Below are 22,092 nucleotides of genomic sequence, written 5' to 3'. Positions count from 1 at the left end.
CAAGGGAAAGCAAAAGGAAAAGCAGTACATCAAGCCTAAAACAATAACCAGATTGAAGCAAAGCTGTGGCCAGTTTTGGTGACGTGATGGGGCCACACAAGGATTAAAGTAGAATGGAGTGGGCTGTGAAATGAAAGAGATGAAGGTGGCGGTGCATTATTTGTACAAGATACTGGTCTCTGAAGGGAAAGTCTTGGTGCTTCTAGAGAAGTGGAGGGTGACGTTAGTCTAGTTTTAAAAACGTAAAGTCCTTGAAAGCAGAGGCTACTATGCGCGCTGTAAACTGCTTGAACAGTGACTGGTATATGGTAGACCCTCAAAAGTTTTTTGATGAATGAATGAATAAACAGGATAGGAGAGGGTTGGGGCTGCCCATATATCAATGGGGAAAGAAGACGAAGTCGGTAGGGGCTTCACTATGGGAGCGTGGACTGCCAGAGAGCCTGGGGTTGAGAAGATCGTGTGGCTGCGGGGAGGAGCAACTCTGAGCCTGAGTTGGAAGCCCACCTTGGAGTGAAGACTCTTTATCCCCTGGCTTGACTAAATAGGAAGGTCAATAATATTAGAACATATCAGTGCAATCCCACCAGGAAGTTGGGGAAAGCAGAGACCTCTTCAAATTCCCAGGATTTTGTGATTACAAAGCCAGTGCATCCTGGCCAGAATGCCCCTTTATAAATGGTGCAAATGACTCGGCTAATTATGTGTGTAATTGAGGCGAAAGGAGCTAAAGTATTTGAAATGTTAGTCTTGATTCTGCACTTGACATGCTGAGGGAGAACTGGTTTTCATTTACAAAGTGATCTGCCTGGCTCCATGTTAATCATACTGACTGCTCCTTTCAATCCCTCTTTGAGGTAAGTTAGCAACTCCAATTAACTCTAATAGAGAAAGTCCATCTCAGCAGGAAGGACACCAAATGAGAAACAGAGAGAGAGTCCAACTCAGGCTGTGCAGCTGCCCAACCCATGCACCTCCGTGAGGGTCTCATCATTCTTCTCTGAAGATGAAGAATTCCAAGGTTGACATGTGACTAAGGGTTGCGCAAGCAGAGTATAGCTCTATTGTGATTTATAGCCACAAGATTTCTGGAAGGAACATGTATGCTGTGAGAACTGCCTTGATAAGAGTCATTTTTAAACAGCAACTTGGTCATGAAAACTACCACTGGCTAGCTTCCATGCCACCTCTGAGCAAGTTTGCAGAGCAAGAAAGGCAGGTAAACAACATATCTTGCAATCGGCTTTAGGTTTAACTTTTTACTTTAAAATACTTTCAAACTTACAGAGGAGTTCCAGAAATAATACAAACCCCATACAGAGAACTCCAATACACTCTTACCCTCCCAGATACCAGATCCATTTTGCCCCATTTGCTGTATCATTCTATCTATCTATCTATCTATCTATCTATCTATCTATCTATCTATCTATCTATCTATCTATCTATCTATCTATCTATCTATCCATCCATCCATTTATATATCTCTCTATCTATATCATCAACCTATTTTCTGATCATTTGAGTGTAGATTGTATATATAATATAATGTTCCTTGAATACTTAATACTGCTTTGCACATTTCCTAAGAACAAGGCCACTCAGTATGTAACCACTGTAAACACAATTATCATGTTCAAAATAATAAACATTGAAATAAAGCTTATGGTGTATATTAAAATTTTTTCACATTTCCTAATAATGTCCCTGTATTATTCATGGTTCTCTAGTAAAACAGAACTAGCAGGAGATACGTGTAAATATTATGAGATTTTTATGAAATAGTCTCATGTCACTGAGAGGATACACAAGTCCAAATTCCATAGGGCAGGTCCCAAGCTGGAAACTCCAATGAAGGTCCAAGAATTCCCCAGGAGAAGCTGGCTGGCTGAAGTAGAGATGGGAATTCTCTCTTCTGACTGCTGAAATCATCACTTCTTTTAAAGCCTTCAACTGCTTGGATGAGATGTCTCTCGTTGTTGAAAACAATCTCCTCACTTGACTGTAGATGTAATCAGTCACAGATGTGGTCCAACTTACCCATGAGTTAAGTCCATGAAATGTCCTCACAGTAACAATCAAGCCAATGTTTACTTGACCAAAAAACAGGAAACCATAGTCTGGTCAAGTTGACACATGAACTCCACCACCACAGTCCCTTTGAGCCTTTTCTCCTCCCTTGCAAGATCCCATCCAGGATCATACACTGCACTCAATTGTCATTGTCTTTTTAGTTGCTTTTTCTTTTTCTTTTTTAATGGTGGGAACGTCTATACAACATACACTTTCCCATCCCAACCACTGCCAAGTCCACCCCTGAGTGGGATTAATCACATTCACAATGTTGTAGTACCCTCACCACCTTCCATTATTAAGTCTTTCCCATCTCTTCAAGCAGAAGTCCTATACCCATTATGCATTAACTCCTCATTGCCCTGACCCCTATCCTTAGCATCCTATATTTTTATTTCTGCCCCTATGAGCTTGCATATTCTCTGATATTTTCTTTGTTGTTACCATGGGGCTTAATTTTTCCCCCCACCCCGGAACATACATACTTGTTTGTTTGAAAAATTAAAAAAAAATTTTTAGCAATTACATAAATGTTACATAAAAAAATATAGGGGATTCCCTTATGCCCCACCCCCTCCCTCTCCCACACTTTCCCACATTAACAACATCTTGCATTAGGATGATACATTTGTTACAATTGATGAACACATATTGAAGCACTGCCACTAACCATGGACTACAGTTTAAATTATAACTTAAATTTAACATCCTATATCTATAATGATGTAGTTTGCTCTGATACCATTTTAACTTCAATAGTACACACCAACTATGTTTCTATACCTCTCCATCCTCCCACTTTATGTAGTCATTAAAAATTTTTTTTCTTTTCCCCGTATGTATTCTTTTTTTCCTTTCATCTACTTTTTTTTTTTTTAAATAGAAAAGTTGTGAGTTTCCAAAACAATCAAGCACAAAATACAAGGATTCCTATGCACACCACACCCAATTCCTTGCATTGGTGTAGAACATTTGCTACAATTGATGATGGCACTTTAAAAAAAAAATTGTATCCTTTAACAGTAGTTATCATTGTTACAACTATTGAAGGATTATTGAAATAATTCTGTCATTCATTATTTACATTAGGTGTATTTTTCCCATTTGCCACCCTATTATCATTCATTATTTTTATTAGGTGTATTTTTTCCCATGACTCACCCTATTGTTACTATCTTGTATTAATGTCATACTAATGTTTGGGTCCCAAACCACTAATTTATTACATTTTATGCATTTGCCTTTTAGATTCTATAGGAAATAAAAAGTGGAGTAACGAACAGAAAATACAATAATACTGGCATTTATTTTTCTCTATGTTTTCACCCTCATTATGTATCTTTATTTCTTCATGCAGCTTTGATCTATTGCCCGTTTTCTTTCCTTCAACCCACAGAACTCTCTTTAGCATCTCTTTTAGGGTTGATCTAGTGGTTATGAACACCCATAGCTTTTGTTTATTTGAGAATATCTTGATCTTTCCCTCATTTTTGAAAAAGAGTATTGACAGATATAAATTTTTGGCTCGATAATTTCTTGCTTTTGGCACTTGCATTTTGTCATCCTTCTTGCCGCCATAGTTTCCAGTGAGGAACTGGCCCTTAATCTTATAGAGGCTCCCTTGTATGTGATACATTGCTTCTCTCTTGTGGCTGTGAGAATTCTCTTTTCCTTGGCTTTTGGCAGTTTTATTAGAATATGCTGTTGCATGGCTTTATTTGGATTTATCCTGTTTGGAGTCCATTGAGTGTCTTGGATGTGTTTACTATGTCTTTCATTAAATTTGTGGAATTCTCAGTCATTATTTCTTTGAATATTCTCTCTTTCTTTCTTCTCCTTGTGGGACTCCCACAATGCATCTATCGGCTCACTGGATGGGGTCCCACTGGTTCCTCAGGCTCTGTTGACTTCTCTTCATCTTTCTTCCTTCTGCTCCTCACACTGAACGATTTCACTAGTCTTATCAGCAAGTTCTCTCTTTTGTCTGCCAGCTCTTATGTACTGATGAATTCCTCTGGGGAATTTTAAATCTCTGTCACTGTTGCCTTCAGCACTGTTAGTTCCATTCCAAAATTTCCATCTCTCTGTTGACATTCTCTTTGTGTTCATGTATCATTTTCCTTTAGCTGAAACCTGGGCATTTTAATATTTTAACGTGTTATTGCTGGAATTTAAACTTGAGGCATCTGGTCCTTAAACTTGTCTCCAGCTAGTACTGTGATAGGACTTTCCATAATTGCTAGGAACTAACAAAAAAAAAAAAAGAGAGAGAGAAAAAGAAAATACCCTTCTTAGTCTTTAAAGGTAGACTCATGCCAAGGCTCAAACGAGTTTAGAAAATAGCTCCAGTCCAAAGCTCTGTGGCCTCCCTGATTATTTCTGTGCATGTTTCCGGTCTTGGACTTGAGTGTGGCCATTGACACGGTTCTGAATGGTCCCTCTTCCCTAGAAAAGAGCTTCCTCTCAGTCCTAGGCCCTGCAGTGCATGTCCTCCAGCCTGCAATCTCTTCACCTGGACTCTCCCACAGCATCCTGTAGGAGGGTTCCGTGATCTGCCTTTTATACCCAGGGCAAAGTTCTGGGGTGGTGAGTCCCTCAGGCGACCACCAGCCAGTGGGTCCAGACACACGTGCTCCCTTTATGGGCCTTTGGGTTACTCTGTTCTCTCTAGAACCAGGACCTGGGAGCTTCACTGGAAGCGTGGACCAGCCTCATGCTGAGCTGGTGTTGGGCCAGCCAGGGCGCAGGAGACCCTACCACGTTTCAGTAGCTGTTATCTTGATTTGGCACGCATGCTGCCCCTGTAGTCCTCTCACTCTTTTCTGGAGCTTTAATAAAGATGTTTTTGCCAGTTCTCACTGGTTGTTCAGTTTCTCTGAGGATGTGGAAGCTTTCATAGGTTGCCATATTCTTGCAATAGAAATTTGCCCATAAAATGGGTCCAACTTAACTTTCTCCAGCCCTAGCTTTGAGTCATGCCAAGGATAACTGCAAAGGTGTCTGGAAATCTGCACTCCTATTGTTGGACTGTGCGTTTTACCAGCCACATGACTGCTTTTGTATTCACAGTGGGGCTGGAGCAGTGACGTTGAACTCTGACTTTAAGTAAAGACTGGCCCCGTCCATCCTCTGGGATCTCTCTTTCTCTCTGACAATTTAGTTTGAGCTCATAGTACCTGGTTGCATGAGGTCAGGTATGATTACAAGGTAATCAGATGAATTATTCTTCCATTGTAAGTCTTTCTTTTGTTCTTTTCCTTTTTTTCTTTTTTTTCAATTAAGTGATTAGCAATGAGTATTCTCTTCATTTCAGGTCAGTCCTGAAAGATGAATGCCATCATTTCACTCTTTTACTTTTTAAAGAAATTAATCAGGTGAGTGGGATGAATCATGCAAGTGCAAGGAGGGATTCCTTGTTCATTTAAAATTTTGGTATTTTTTTCACCATGATTTTTTTGCACCGATTTTGGTTTTGAAAGAATCTTACATTATCATACTATTTATCGTGCTTACTGAGGTTTTGGGCACTCCCTTTCTTAATTTGTGTACCTGAGGAAAGCGCTTTACTCACCTCACCACTAGAACCGGCTCCATAACTGGATAATATTGGTAAAGGTAAAAATTATAAAGATTTTTTTTGATGTGGAATGCGAAGAATCTCTGAAGGTAGTTGAAAGAAATAACATAAGAGGTTTATGAGCGCAGGAATGTACTGAATAACATGTGACCTCTAAATTTGTCACTCTAAAGATCCATTTTGGTTGTTAATGTTGGGGCATATTTGTTCAAAAAGTCTTGTGCGGTCACCCCTCGGGCTGAAGTGTGGTTTGCTGGCCTGTCGGGGGAGCGGCCGCGGTAGGCCTAATTCCGCTGCCCCCATAATAGGGTGGTTGGTCGGGCCCACCGCCACCCCTGAAGGGAGCTCGGCATGGGCGCAGAGTGCCCTCGGGTCTCCCCTTCTCGGCAGCCATGCTTCCGTGGCCGCCCCTCCTCCCGGATGGCGCCACACGATGCCTGTGGGGCGGCACCCTTCTTCTTCTTTCTCCCTGCGCAGGCGCAGGGCGGAAAATTCCAGTCTGCCCTTTTCCCCTCCCCCGACAGCAGCAACAGCCAGGCATGGGCGGAAAAATCCAGTCTGCCCTTTTCCCTCCCCCCGACAGCAGCAACAGCCAGGCGTGGGCGGAAAACTCAAGTCTGCCCTCCACCCCAGCAACAGCAGCCACCAATCCCTAAACCCTGCCCCTTCCCCCAGCAACAGCAACAGCCAATCCCTAATCACCACCCCTCCCCCGTCCAGTACCTCCCACTGACCTTTCTCCGGCAACCAATCAGAACAGGGCGTGGCTTCGACCAATCAGCCTTCCCCAGCCCCTATAAAACTGTTGCCTCTCCCTCAATAAAGTTGGACTTGCGTGTTTACCTTGTCTCCGCGGTAGTTCTTCTGCCGTGCGCCCTCCAGTCCTGAGAGCCCCCGACAAGGGCCTGGCCTCCCTTGTCCCCAGTTCGTCGCCTGCTTCTCCGGGCGACCCCTTCGTCGCCGGCTTCGCCGGGCGACCCCGTCAGCCGAACCGTGCAACCCCTGTGAGACCGACCCCTCGTCTGCTGCCGGACCGACCGCTCGTCCCAAGTGGGACCGACCCCTCATCCCAAGTGGGACCGACCCCTCGTCCTAAGCTGGACCGACCCCTCGTCCGCAGCCAGACCCCACCTCTACCGACCGAGCAAGCCGTCGCAGTCTTGCTATTTAGTTTTATACTGTATATATATATTTTTTAAAATATTTTTTTCTTTATTTTTAAAGGAGCTTTAGATTACATAAATGTTACATCGAAAATATAGAGGATTCCCATATATCTCACCAACACACCCTCCCACATTTTCCCCCATTAACATCGTCTTTCATTAGTGTGGTGCATTTACTACACCTGAGGAACACCTATTGAAGTTTTTCTACTAACCATGGTCTATAGTTTACATTACATTTTACACTTTGCATTGCACAATTTACAGGTTTTGACAAAATGTGTAATGGCTGGTACCTGTCATTGTAATATCATGCAAAACAACTCCAATCTCTCAAAAATGTCCCATGCTACATCTATTCTTCTCTCTGCCTCCCCTCAGAACCTCTGGTGACCACTGTCTTTTTCAACATTATAAGTTCTTCCATTACCAGAATAATAGTAACTCTACTTCAGTCCATAGTTGCATTTCCCTGTTACATTTGTGCATTCCTTTATCTTGAGGGTTTTGGAATGGTGATGCCCACTCTGTTTCTGATTGAGAAGGGGCTTAGACCCCATGGGGCAGATGGATGGGACTGTCCTCCTGCGGTTGAAGACACTCTCTGCTTTTTGGGTTGAGCATTGTCCATCAACCTTCCAGTCTGATGAACCGGAGAGTAGGTTTTGGCTGCAACTCTGCTGAGAATCACGGCTCACCAGGCATATGAACAGCTGGGTGTAGTGCTGACTATAGGTTCCAATAAATGGAATAGAAGAACCATGTGTAGGAAAACCTCAGATGAGTCTATCTCTGATACACTCGTGGAGATGGACTATCATACTATCATATACTCCAAGGTAAGGCCCACTGATGGGGTGCCAGTCTCCTGGGGCAGTCTGCCCTGCCTGGAGTGTCTAGATGTACCATACATTTTGATGAATGAAATTTGAACCTGTAACTTTCCCATTATTCTGCCCGAAAACATATATTTTTAAAATAAAGGAATCTACTTATTGTGTTGATACTTAAACTGGATATATATTTCTTAGAGAATAATGTCTGGTCTGTAGATTTTCCATCCACTGCTCCTGTTATTTATTTATTTTTTAGATTTTATTTTATTTATTTATTTATTTCTCTCTACCCCCTCATTGTTTGAACTTGCTGTATGCTGTGTCTTTAGGGGCATCAGAAACTGAACCAAGGACCTCCAATATGGGAGGGAGGCACCTAATTGCTTGAGCCACCTCTGTTTCCTACTTTGTTGTTGTGTTTCTCATTCTCTTTTTTATTCTTATGTAATCTTGTTGCATCAGCTTGCCATGCTTGCCCATTCCTCCAGATTGCTGTCTTGCTCATTTTCTATAGGAGGTACCGGGAACCTCTGCTCCCTGCTTTATTGGGTCTATCATTATGTTTTTCTTTTGTGTCTCTTGTTGTATCATCTCGTTGTGTCAGCTTGCTGTGCCTGCCTGTTGCACCAGCTCATTGTCTTCTTTAGAAGGCACCAGGAACCGAACCATGAACCTCCCATGTAATAGGAGGGAGCCCAATTGGTTGAGCCACATCCACTTTCCTGCTCCTGTTATTTTTTTTAAAAAATCCCCCACAAGTTTCTATCTTAGATCTTTGTATGTGGCCATATGCCTTCATGCTCATGACATGTCTGTAGTTCTATGCTTATTGTTAATTTTGAGGTTGTAACATCTTTTCGACTGAAGGCCATTAAGAATTCCTGCAATATTTATTTCAAGAAAACAATTGCAGACTTTTCCTGTTCTCCTGGTATCTGCTAGCAACCACAGTGGTTACCCAGTCATGACCACATGTGGCAGTTCCAACCTCCAAGTTGACATTTTTTTCCCATTTCTCTTGATTAAATACCTAGGTGAAGGGTGGCTGGGCCATGCCCTGTGGTAAGTCACTGTTTACAAGAAGCTGCTAAACTGTTTTACAAAATGAATGTGCCATTTTTTATTCCCACCAGTAATCGATGAACGTTCTAGTGACTCCCAATGCTTGCCAGCACTTTGTAGAGCCTGTTTTTTTTTCCCTTTAAGTCTTTGCCATCCTACTATGTTTATAGTACTATCTCATTATGATTTTAATATCTATTTCCCTAGCCACAGAGATATGAGGATTTTTGTTAGTCAAGAACACTTACTAATAGGAATGGAGATTGAAGTAGGCTGCATTCTAAAACTTTTGAATTTGGTTCTTCTGAAATTCTTTAGTCACCTTATGTAAAGTAATGCATATCAGTTATTATCAGGAAAATAACTTTGCACTGTCTACTTAAGTAGATAAATGTTATATTTCTTAATTTCTTTGAAATCAATTCTGTAATTTAAAATTGCAAACCAACAATTTGGTTGGTGATTTTGTTTTCTAAGAAATAGTAAGTCAGAACTAATAAACATCTACCATCTACATTTGTAATATCAGTAGCAATTTATATGCAATATTATGGATTCCAAATATTAATTTTGTTCTAGTATTCATAAAGTTATTGTAGATTTCATTATTGATTATTATTATTTTTCTTTAAGCAGTCAAAGCTATTCTTTTGTGATTTTCAGTGTACTTGGCTTGAAGGATATACTGACTGCCTAGGAATTTAGCTCTTCTCATACTTCAAAACACTTTAAATAAATGGTAAGTGCTTTTGAAAATACTCTTCTGTGCATGTTTTGATGGCTTGGGACTGGTAATAACTTACGTGCCCATGTCAAGTGCAGGTCTGGTGTAGCATTATTATCAACTATTTTGATAAATGATGCAATTTACTGTACTCTCCTGATTTTTATAGCATTACCATTGCCATGTAGAGTACTTCAGCTATTTTCTTTTTTTTCCAGTGGAGGAATTGACACTTTAAAGTACAATGGATATACATAAGGTTGAGGAGATTTTCATATATAATTCTTGATATAGGGTAGATGTATAATTTTTGATATTCTGATTTTTCCAAATTCTTTTCATGTCAATTATATACAATATCTCTTCCCATGAATTTGTAAATATGACCAGCATTCATCCATTTCATATTGCTTATGAAGACTACAGTCCCATGTACTCAAAATTAATAATTTTAAGAAAATCAAATAAAGAACGGGGAATGGTGAAAATAAATCCATTATTTTAAAATGGATTTATTCATCCTTATGAAACAATGGTGGTGTTCTGCTCCAAGTATAAATTGTAGAAGGGTGCTGGTCCTTAAACTGTAATGAGTTTGCAAATAAATATGTACAGAAATTGAAAGCATATACTTTGAAACTTTTTAAAGCAATTTGACTTGTCCATGACTTCCAAACACAGCAATATGTTAACATAGGTCCATGATGACTTGGGGGGTAAAATAAACTGATCCTTCATTATAAATATTATTTTGATCTAAACACTGATTTAAATTGCATTAGTCAGGGTTCTCTAGGAAAACATAACTCAGAGGAAATATTTATAAATATTAGGAGACTGTGGGGATGTGCAAATCCAAATTCCATAGCTCAGGCCACAAGTTGAGAATTCTGAGGATGAAGGTTTTTTGATGAATTCCCTAAGAGAAACTGGCTGGCTGAAGTAGAGATAGGAGTTCTCTTTTCCAACTGCTGAAATCATCACTTCTCCTTTTAAAGACTTCATTTGATTGGTTGAGACTTCTCTCATTGTTGAAGACAATTTCCTCAATTCCGTTGATTGTAGATGGAATCAGCCATATTGCAATCGACTTACTAATGACTTAAGTCCACAGAATGTCCTCACAGTAGCAATCATACCAGTGCGTGCTTGACCATACACCTGGGCAATAAAACCTGGCCAGATTGACAGAGGAACTTAATCATCACATAAGTATAGTAGCACTTCTCTGGAATCCATGACTGTTATTTTTTAATATACTTTTTATTTTTAAAAAAAGATACTTTGATTATGTACATATTACATAAAAAATATAGGGGATTCCTATATGCTCTGCTCCCTAGCCTCTCACATTTTCTCACATTAAGTACATCCCTTATTAGTGTGGTACATTTGTTAAAATTGATGAACACATTTTGGAGCATTGCCACTAAGTGTGAATTATAGTTTACCTTGAAGTTTGCACTCTCTCCCACACATCTTTATAAGTTATGGCAAGATATATAATGGCCGTATATATCATTGCAATGTCATTCAGAACAATTCCCAAGTCCTGAAAATGTCCCCAAATTTTTCCTATTTTTCCTATTTTTCCCTCTCTCTCCCCTCAGAACTGCCAATGGCCACTTCCTCCACATCAATGACAAAAGTTCTCCCATTGCTAGAATCACAATAAGTGTATAGTAGAATGCCAGTAAGTCTACTTTAGTTCATAGTTCATTCACCAGTCCTGAGGATTCTGGGATGGTAATACCCATTCCACCTCTAATTGAGAGGGGGCTTAGATCCCATGGGGCAGGCAGAAGGAACTACCTTGCTTTTAGTCGCAGACTCTCTCGGTTCCTTGAAATGGTCATTGTCCATCATCACTCTCCTTATTAGTTGTCCTGGGTGAGTCCAATGAAATGGAGAGTAGGTGTTGCAACTCTGTTGAGATTCAGGGCCCAACTGCTACATGGACAGCCCAAAGATTTAAGTCTTTTGGACATACACCAGTCAACTCTAGTAATAGCTATAGGTTCAAATAGAAGGGGCAGAAGAACCATGTTTAGGGAAACTACAACTGAGTCCAGCTTTGTCACTCTGGGGAGCATAAATTTCAAAGTAGGGCCCACTGGCAGGATGCCAAACTCCTGAGCTGTCTGCCCTGGCTATAGTGTCTAGATGTCTCTAGAGCCCTCAGTAGCCTGCTATTTGAGGCAATATTTACTTTGGCAGTCAATGAGATCCTGCTAAGATGTGCATTAGTGTAACCTTTGGAATGATCTCCTGATTCACTTTGGAGTCTCTTAGCCATATAAACTCATTTGTCTTTACCCTTTTCTCCCTTATGGTCAAGATATTTTTCCAGTTGCATTGCTAGTTGGTGCTTAGTGGTAATCCCTCAGTGCCAGGGAGGTTCATTCCTGGGAGTCATGTCCCATGTTGGGGGGAAGGTAATGTATTTATATGCTGAGTTTGACTTAGAGAGAGGCCAAATTTCAACAACAAGGAAGCTCTCAAGAGGTAATTCTTAGGCACACTATTATACTAGGCTAAGTTTCAATTTCAAAAGTAAAGGTTCATAAGTACATTCATCAATATCAAGGGCTCATCAATGATCCATCCTCCTTCACTAGTCAATACCCCGTACATGGAGAAGTCTTGATATTCCATTAGAGAATGTGCCAGAGCTCCCCAAGTGGAATCCTTGACCTTGAAATATAACTTTTATTGGGTGTTTACTATGAGTCACATAACATTCCTATCAGAAATGCCTCAGGTAGACACATTTTGCAGACAAGAAAACCAAAATACACAAACATGTCTTACTCAATGTCACATAGCTAGTAAGTACACAGGATAATTATAAGGAATAAGGTGGCTTAAGGTTAAACTGATAATTTTTGACCTTGCAAATGCAACTGCAGCAGAGTTAGTAATGAATCTAAATCTGCGTCATAGAACTTTTTGACAGACATGTTGCCCCTTTTTTTTGGATGGGTGAATGGACAACCAACCTGTATAAATCACAGCCTTCCTATTTCAGGAGTGAGAGGAATCTTCCTCTGTCTTAAAAAGAACACTTCAGCTCTGTGTTACCACAGGGAGAACATAAAACTCAACTGACCAATGAGACTGCTCCTTGCATGTTGGTCCTACTCCTCTTTTCTCCATTGGGATCTCCAATAGCAGGCACTGCTGTTGTGACCTCCCTGGCCTTTCCCATCTGTCTTCTTTTGTCAGTTCTTTATGAAACTAAGGATATTCAGTTATATTTGCAATTGTCAAAGGTTAATAGCAAATATCATAGTGAGGTGGTAATGGTGAAAGCAAGAGTGGGTTGGGACTAGAGGAGATTAGGAGATGGAAGAGTAGCTAGTGGGGCACTGTCTTTTTTTTTTTGCATGTGATGCCTGTTTCTTCTGCATTTATGCATAGTATACATTTTAGTCCTTGTCCAAACCAAAGCCATACTCAGCCCTTCTTCAAGTCCATCAAAATATTCTCTTTGTAACAAATTATCAGTAAGTCAGTGATCCCCTAGAGGAGATGGAGGAAGAGGTTTCCAATGCACACTCTCAGTAGATAATTGATTATTTGAAAATGCCTCAAAAGACATACAGCTTCTCTGAAGTCTTTCTTTCCAGGTCCAGGGCTCTGTCACCTTCTTCCCACTGGTCTCTGCAGTTTTTGCTCTGGGGCCATCAGTTCTCACCCTTTCTTATGCAGCTGTTTATCTTAAAACTTTCACACTCCCAAAGGCCAGTGGAGTTTAGAATGTTCATTTTGTTTACACTCAGAAAACCATAAGATCCTTTAGTTACTGGGACCCTCCTAAAAGCTCAAGAATCATGCCAACAGTAATAAATACTAGTGTTCTGTAGCTTCAGTTCTCAAGAGAAAGGACCTATTAATCCCAATGTACTCTTCCCTACATGTTCTGATTCTCTGCTTTAAACAGACCCTTTTCCTCCTGGGAGGAAGGAGAGTTAGGTTATGCCCATTGATTGGCTTCAGAATCAAGCAGGTTTGAGTCTAGTTTCACTATGTTCTTCCTTTGCGACCTTAGAAAAAACTTGCTTTATATCTCTGAGCCTCAGCGTTTTTTGCTGTTTATTTCTTATTATCGACAAAAGGGCCCATACTGCCTGTGTTTACTATAAATATTTAATGATATACTGTGGATGAAGCACTTGGTACTGTACTTGGCATAATGGAATTTTGAACTAAAATTCCCTGTTGTCTACATAGTTTTAGGTGACATACTTGAGCCAGAAAGAAAACTTCCTATGTGATTCTTTGGCGTGGCACAATTCTACAATAAAACACTGAGTACACGGCAGGATGAATAAATGATATGGTAGGATTAAATGAGCTTTTAGAGTCAGACTGACCTGGGTTCAAATCATAGTCTAAATACTTTGTGGTTATGTGATCTTAGGCATGCTTCTTAGCCTGTAAGATCTTCTGTTTCCTCATCTGTAAAAGTGAGAATAATAATGATCTCTGGAAGAAAGGTAGGGGACTAAGTGTCTGACATATAAGAAATAGTCCAATAAATGCTAATCTCCCTATTTCTTCTCTAAGCCTCATTTCTTCCCCTATCAATATTAATAAATTGAGGTTGATGGATTGCTTCCTTATCTCTATGAATTCCAATTGTTCTTAGAACTTCTCACAATTTTGATGATAATAATGTTGGTATTAGTCAATGCAGAATAGTTTGTGGTACACAATGAATTTTCAATCTTTAGTTACTTGATCATGAATTAGTTTGATGGCTTTTACTTCTGTAGATTCAGAGTGAGTAAGGGTCAAAACTATTTTATTCACTAAAATATTGGCTCTTTGTTGGATGGCAAGTGTTGTTAAAATTTACTGAGTTTCAGTACAAACACCTCTAAATATGAAAACATTCAGGATCAACAGTGGCATATAAGCAATTTTATTTCAAACAGTGGATATATTTCTGCTTCTTCAACAATTAAAACAGAAGCAACATATGTGTAATTCTTACTTTGGGATTATTATTAAAAAATCTGCACACAGCCTGCAAACATAAGAATATTTATCTTTTCCTAAAAATTAAAATATTCTTTCTTTTGTCTCACTTTAATGTTATTCTTGTTCTGCAGTGTATCTCCCAGATATGGAAAATTTCTCTTCTGGAGGAAGTAACCACTGCCTAACACAAGGTTCTGAAGGTGCTTCCCTATGTTGTCTTCTAGGAGTTTTATAGTCCTGGTTCTTATATTTAGCTCTTTGATCCATTTCGAGTTGATTTTTGTATATGGTGTGAGGTAGGAGTCCAGTTTTATTCTTTTACACATGGTCATCCAGTTTTCCAAGCACCATATGTTGAAGAGATAATTCTTTCCCAATTGAGTGGACTTGGTGCCCTTGTCAAAATTCAGTTGGTCATAAATGTGAGGGTTGATTTCTGAACTCTACATTTCCTTCAACTGATTGGATAAAGTGTCATTCATTGCTGATGGCAATCTCCATGACTGATGTAATTGTAATCAGCTATCTATGATTTACCACTACAGTAAAGTCAATGGTGACTGAAGTCCACAAATGCCCTTGTATTCCAGTTAGCCCAGCGCTTGCTTGATCAAACAACCGGGCACAATTACCTGACCAAGTTGACACATTAGCCTAACCATCACACCAGGTGACAAACTAAGGATAAAGGACCAGTAGCAACCAGCTCCAGAACGCCAGTCTTTAGGAAGAAAGCACTGCTCTGTTGATGCCTTTATTTGAGCTTTTCTCTGCCTCAAACATGAGTGAATAGTTTCCCATTGTTTAACAGGACCCATTTCCTTTGCTTGAGCAGCCTAGGAAACAAAAACACCAATAAAATAGTCCTGGGCATGTCAACTCCCTCCATTTCTTCCATATTCAGATTCAATATGGTCAAAGCTATCATCAATATTATTTTTTCAAATGCAATAAATGCCAAACATGTTCTGTGCATAACTTTACTACAGTAAATATCAAAATGTTTGTTTCAAGGTAAAAGATAATATTACTAAGCCCTACTGTCTAAGGTTAGCTTTTCCTTGCTCCACATAACCGTGTGAATTGAACAGGTGCAGCTGTAGCTTTCAGTATTATAATGATCACTATTAATTCCTTCTGGAAAATATAGCCTTTGGGTATCAGTGGGTTGGGAAAAGATGATCTAATCTGAAATATTGGAGGTGATGAAGGGAGAGTTTCTGGGGGAAAAAAAATGGTTCTTCACCTGCTTTTTCATTACAGTTTTAATACTGAAACTCCATCAGCCATCTGAGATTGCCGATGCTTTGGAACTCTGTTTATTTGTAGATGGGTGGGCAGAGAAAGATTTTGTTTTGTGTTTAGTTTTACTGGGTATCTCTTGACATTCTGGGAAGCATCAATTGGCAAAGGTGATTAAGCAATCAATAGGACAGTAGAATAGCTCAAGGGCTTCAATTAACATGTTATTGTACAAATCAAGGGAACAGTAAAAGGCAATTTTGTTCAAACCTGTGACCAGCCCTGGACAATCAGTGTGAGACAGTTGGGGAGATGGAAAATCAGAGTGGAAAAGAAAGTAAGTCAAAACACTCAGGCTTTTGTCTTCTGTCTTTGCAATTCAGTATCAGTCAATGGACCTGAGCAGCCACTTTACAATAGGTGACAGAGATCAATAATGTATTGTTTCTTGTTTTTTTGAGTGACTTTCAGAAGAAATTTGAATAACCTACTAGTTTGGATGTTAATTTTATAATGTCTGGTTTCGCCTACTATCTCATTAATATGTATGTAGAAGTTAAGATCGTTAATATAATATCTCAACCCGGATAAAACTTCAGGTTCTGCCTTCTAACAATGTCCCGGTACAAAATATCTAAATAGTTATCTATTGTCCTTTATAAAACTCACAGCAGGTTACAAATGTTCACACAAATTGTAGTACATTCCAGAAAGCAATCAGTAGTGATCATACTATAAATCTTAGTAAAATTTATTTCTGCTGGATAAAAAATGGAGACTTTAATAAAGTCCTCCTTTATCTCATTGGCTAGGTGTTTATGTAAAAAAAAAGGAAACTCATTCTATTCTGAAAGGGCATACTATTGGATACTTATAACCTTATAAAGCACTTTGCTTCGCATGCTTTTATTTTCTCACTGTCTATAATACCTACTGGATGTTTAAATAATGCTGTGAGTTCCATTCCCTGGTCCTTAAAGCAGAAGAAGCAACACTAATCAAATGACTTAGTATCCAATTGTGAGCAAATATTCATATACTTACAATATGTGTATACAATTGTGTTTTGTACAATTATATAATACAATACATTTGTTAATGATATTATTCATTCATTCAATAAACACTCATTAAATATTTATTTTGTGTCAGGCATTGGGTTATGTACCATAATTTTTTTTTGACAGAAAAAAATATTTTCATAATGCTTTGCAATTTAGCATAATGATAAGAAGGGAGGTCTCACATCAGACTGTCTGGGTTCAAAATCTGCCTCTGTCACATACTGGCTGAATAACTCTGGGAAAGTTACTTAAACTTCTCAGTAAAATAGATGTAATACTAGTATTCACTTCTTGGAGTTGTAAGGGTTAAATGAATTAGTATACATAAGAAATTAGAATAATGCCTGAGACAAAGTGAGTTTGTGTAAATATATGTAATACATACCTATTGTAATCATACTATATTATTTCATTAGATACAGTTCTGACCTTAGGAACTTGGTACAGAGTGGAGAAATAGATGCCATCCTAACTCTATGATTTCTTAGATGTGGTAACACAATGCTAAGGAAACATAAAAGTGAGAAGAATTTTTCTGAGGCTTTGATGGAGGTGGTGTTGATGCCAGAAGTTTAGGGGTTTTATGGGAGATGCCAATTAAAACAAAACATGGAGAAGAAAAATAATTCACCTTGAGTGCAAGGAAAGAGAGCATCTTCTAAGTGGAGGGCCATCATGAGCCCAATTGCTATTGCCCAAAAGTGACCAGTGCCTTAAGGTTATGGAGGCAATTCAGACGAGGAAGTGATGGGGAAGAGGGAGAGGAAATGTCTCTCAAGGTGGGGCCAGATTGTAAAGGATTTTTAAAAAATCTATAGCTTTGGGAAGCAGATGTGGTTCAAGTGATGGGGCCTCTGCCTACCATATGGGAAGTCCTGGGTTTGATCCCTGGGGCCTCCTGGTGAAAAAGAAGAAGAGAAAGCATGTCTGAGAGGTAAGCCAGTGCCCGTGTGGTGAGCTGAGTGCATGCGTGGTGAGCCAAGTGCCCACGTGGTGAACCAAGTGCCCATGTGGGTGTCCAGATGGTGAGCCAGTGCCCATGCAAGTGAGTCACACAGCAAGACGATGGTGCAACAGAAGAGAGACAAAGGGGAGAGTCAAGGTGAAGTGCAGCAGAGACCAGGAACTGAGGTGGCACATTTGACAGGGAATCTCTCTCCACATTAGAGGTCCACAGGATCGAATCCCAGGAAATTCTAGAGGAGAAAGACAAGAAGAGAAGACAAAAGGAAAAATAGACACAGAAGATCACATGATGAATGGACACAGACAACAAAAACAGTGGGGCAGGGGGAGAGGGGAAGGAAAAAAAAAGTCTTTAAAAGAAATCTAGAGGTTAGAATTTGTCCTGTAGATAATTGGGAGTTATTGGAGGTTACTGATGAAGTTGGAGATAAAAACAATCAGGTTTTACTTAGTTTTACTTAGAAATATTTCTCTGGTAGCAGGATGGTGGTTAGATTTAGCCAGGGAGAGACATGAGGTTGATGCAGTTGTGAAAAGGAAAGCGAATGAGTGCTTGAAATAATTTAGTAGCAGTGGTGATGAGAGAAAGAAATGGATTTTACCAAACTTTCTGGATAGAATTGTCAGACTTTGACTGAGGGAGCTGAGGAAGATAATGAAATAAAAGAACATTCGCAGTGGATGGGGGTAATTGTGGTGCAGTGATGTGATTGGGTTCCACAGTGATGGAAAGTGGGGGTAGTAGGATGGAGGGTTGGGTAGGACTACCCAAGGAAATGGGGGGAGGACTGGAGGAAGGAACAGTTGAACTCTGGGAACTGGTAGATCTGTGGTTAAAACTACAATGGTGGGAATATTGTTTAGGCAAATATGGCAGGGGAGGGTTACTGGTGTAGGGTGTCAGGGGTGTGGGGGGTATGCAGGATAAGGGCACAGCTGGGGCAGACTTTTATGGAATATGAAAGTGTACATCTTGTCATAGTGTGTTATCTCAGTGGATGGAGACCTGTACAATAGAGAAATGATGAAACTCCCATTCTGGAGAGTTCTGCTATGTTCTCAATTAGATGGGCAAGAATATTTTAAGAACATAGGCAGGGTTTAATAAAAGAAAACAGACCAAAACATCAAGCCCTCAATATTATTGCATGGAACTATGAACCATACTCTTCAAAAATAGAAACTTAGTGGTTACCATAGGTTCTGAGGAGAGGGGGAGGGAAGAATAAAATAGATGGAACATAGTGCATTTTTAGGCCATTGGAATTGTTCTGCATGATGGATACAAGCTATTTTAAATTTTGTCAAAACCTATAGAAGTGTATGATGCAAAATGTAAACCATAATGTAGACCATTAACCAGCAACGCTTCAATATTTGTACATCAATTGTAACAAAGCTACCATATACATGCAAAATGTTATTAATAGGGGAAAGCGGGGGAATTCCCTATATATATATTTTTTGAAGATCATTTTTATTTTTTAGTCCCTTTATTTTCTATGTGACTTTTCTGTAACATAAAGCTTCTTTGAAGATAAAGCAAAAAACAAAGAAAAAAAAAAAAAAAGGAAAAGACACTGTGGAAGAAATTGTCACTGTACCTAAAAGATAACACATCTTATGGTGATGAAAGACACAATGAAATTTTTTTACTTTTTATTTTGTATTTTATTTGTTATTTATTATTACTATTATTTTATTTTCTTAATATTTTTATTTGTTTATTTTTTGGCTTTGTTTTGGGAAAGTTTGGATTGCAGAGGTGTCACAACTGTGATAGAGAGGGTCAGTGGTATGGGGTGTCAGTGATGGGTGGATGGGTGGGGAGAGGTGCACCTGGGGCATGCCTTTATGGCATATGAATATGTTCAAGTGGTCATAGGGTGTTGTCTCAGTGGTTGGAGACCCACAAAATAACTGAAAGAATATTGAACTCTCGTCCTGGGGAGTCCTGCTACATTTTCTAATAGAATGACAAGAATCCCCTGAGTACAAGGGCAGTGCCTAGTGAAGGAAGATTGACAATTACACCATGCCCTTGATATTGATGACTGTACTTACAAACTTTGTCTTGTGAAATTGAAACTTAGCCTAGTATTATATATTGCCTAAGAGTTATCCCCTGAAAGCCTCCTGGTTGCTCAAATGTGGCCTCTCTCTAAGTCAAAGTCAGCATATAAATGCACTACTTTCCCCTCGTGTGGGACATGACTCCCAGGGATGAGCCTCCCTGGCACCAAGGAATTATTACCAATGGCCAACTAGTGATGCATTTGTAAAAGCCATGATTAAGAGGGGGAAATATTAAATGCAAATGAGTTTTTATGATTAAGAGATTTCAAAGTGAGTTGGGAGGTCATTCCAGATGTTAAGCTTATGCTGTGATGCCAGAAGATCACAGAAGGATCTCATAGACAGCCAAACTAAACAATGCTTCAAACAGCAGGGCTCCCAAGGGCTCTAGAAACATCTAGACACTATACACAGGGCAGACAAGCTCAGGAATTTGGCACCCTGTCAGTGGGCCTTACTTTGGAATATATGCTCCTCAATGTAACAGAATTAGACTCATTTACAATTTCCCCATTCATGACTCTTCTGCCCCTTTTATTTGAACCTATAATTAGCACAATACTCATTAAATATATGTCCTAGAAACTTAAATCTTCAGTCTGTTCATATGCCAGATTTGCAACACCTACTCTCCAGTTCACTGGACTCACCCAGGACAATTAACAAAATGATGATGATGGACAATGCCCATCCCAAAAAACAGAGACTATCTAAAGCTGCAAGCAAGATAGTTCCATACATCTGCTCCATGGGATCTAAACCTCCTTTCAGTCAGAAACAGAGTGGGCATCACCATACCCCAATCCTCAATACTGAGGAATGAACAACAAGGGGGGAATGGAACTGTGGACTAAAGTAGACTTTATTATTATTATTATTCTAAGAAAGGAAGAACTTGTATCACTGACATAAAGGCAATGGCCACCAAAGTTTTCGAGGGGAAGGAGAGGGAAGAATAGGTGTAACATGGGGCATTTTTGGGAGACTGGATTTATCCTGCATGACATTGCAATGATGGATACAAGCCATTATACATTCTGTCAAACATATAAAATTGTGCAGTGCAAAGTGTAAACTGTAATGGAAACTATAGACCATGGTAAGTAGCAGTGTTTCAATATGTGTTCAGCAATTGTAACAAAGATACCATACTAGTAAAAGATATTGTTATTAGGGGAAAGTGTGGGAAGAGGAGAGGGTGAGGTATATAGGAATCCCTTTATATTTCCAACATAACATTTATGTAATTTAAAGCTTCTTTCACAGTAAAAGAAAAGAAAAAAGAAAATAAAAGTAAGTTCTGAATTTTTTGGCTTTGTTGTCTGGGTAAATAACACAAAATTAATATTTATGTTTGTGAGGCTATTGTTAAGCATTTATTCTGCACAGCATTGCAGAAGGCTTGGGATGTACACTTTGGAAACTACTTTGATTACTATAAATTCAGCTCATCACATAAACACCAAAATGTATTTCATAAATATGCACCCAAATTCAAGGACACATTTCAAAAAGCAGTAGAATCATTGCTTTGAGAAGGGGACATCAAAATGAAAACAGGTAGTAAAAGGAAATATGTCAATTCATAAAACAAGGGAGACATGGACCAATGAGGATGGTTGGTATAAGCCAATTAGTATGATTACTCAACCCTATACACCCATGATACGAACTAATTAGTATATTGAGGTCCTAAACAACTGAGTAATAAAAATACATTTAGCATACTTTTGACAGTAATTAACATTTATTAAGCATTTATCATATGCCAAGCATTGTTTTATGTTCTTTATGTGTCTTTCATTTTTCAAATCACTTAAAAGCCCCATTGGGTGGTTCCAATTATTACTTCCATTTCCCTGTTGAGGAAAATGAGGCACGGGGAAATTAAGTAAAATGCACATATTCATAAAACTAGGAAATGGTAGTCCATGAGATTTAACCCAGGCAGTTTAATTCCAGAATCCACATCTTTTTTTCTTTTCTTTCCTTTTTAAATTATCTTTTTAAAAAAGTTAATAGATTATACAAAATGTTACATTAAAAAGCATAAAAGGTTCCCATATATCCCACTCCCCACCCCCCTACCCCCATCAATTTTTTAATTGTGTTTTTTTGAAGATACATAGAACACAGCTTTAACCATTTTCTTTGCACATATGGAAGAGCACATTCTATTCATAAACAGTAAATGCTAACTCTCTTTTAGTCTTGTAAGGCCAACATTACATTCCTCTCATGCACCAGCAATTCAAGGGATACCTGAAATAAATTAAGCCAGATTCCCAAGTAAACATGTTTTTAATTCCCAGCACTTCCT

General features: G+C 39.1%; 1 long non-coding RNA gene and 1 other non-coding gene across 3 annotated transcripts in view; one reads left to right on the top strand and one right to left on the bottom strand.

Annotated features, from left to right (window-relative positions):
* LOC101412545 (uncharacterized) overlaps window positions 1-22,092 on the top strand; it is a 289,040-nt gene that overhangs the window by 21,747 nt on the left and 245,201 nt on the right. For both annotated transcript variants that reach the window (XR_009184189.2, XR_009184190.2), the window contains exon 2: window positions 9,378-9,453. This is a non-coding gene — a long non-coding RNA (uncharacterized lncRNA). The remainder of the gene's footprint in view (window positions 1-9,377; window positions 9,454-22,092) is intronic.
* Window positions 5,353-5,421, bottom strand: LOC111760030 (small nucleolar RNA SNORD2). Its single transcript, XR_002793833.1, has one exon. It is a non-coding gene; the product is annotated as a small nucleolar RNA SNORD2 (small nucleolar RNA).

The sequence above is a fragment of the Dasypus novemcinctus genome, chromosome 31 (genome assembly GCF_030445035.2).
Source record: "Dasypus novemcinctus isolate mDasNov1 chromosome 31, mDasNov1.1.hap2, whole genome shotgun sequence".
Classification (NCBI taxonomy): Eukaryota; Metazoa; Chordata; class Mammalia; order Cingulata; family Dasypodidae; genus Dasypus; species Dasypus novemcinctus.
The sequence above is the reverse complement of the archived record's forward strand: the minus strand, read 5'-3'. Positions and strand labels throughout refer to the sequence as shown.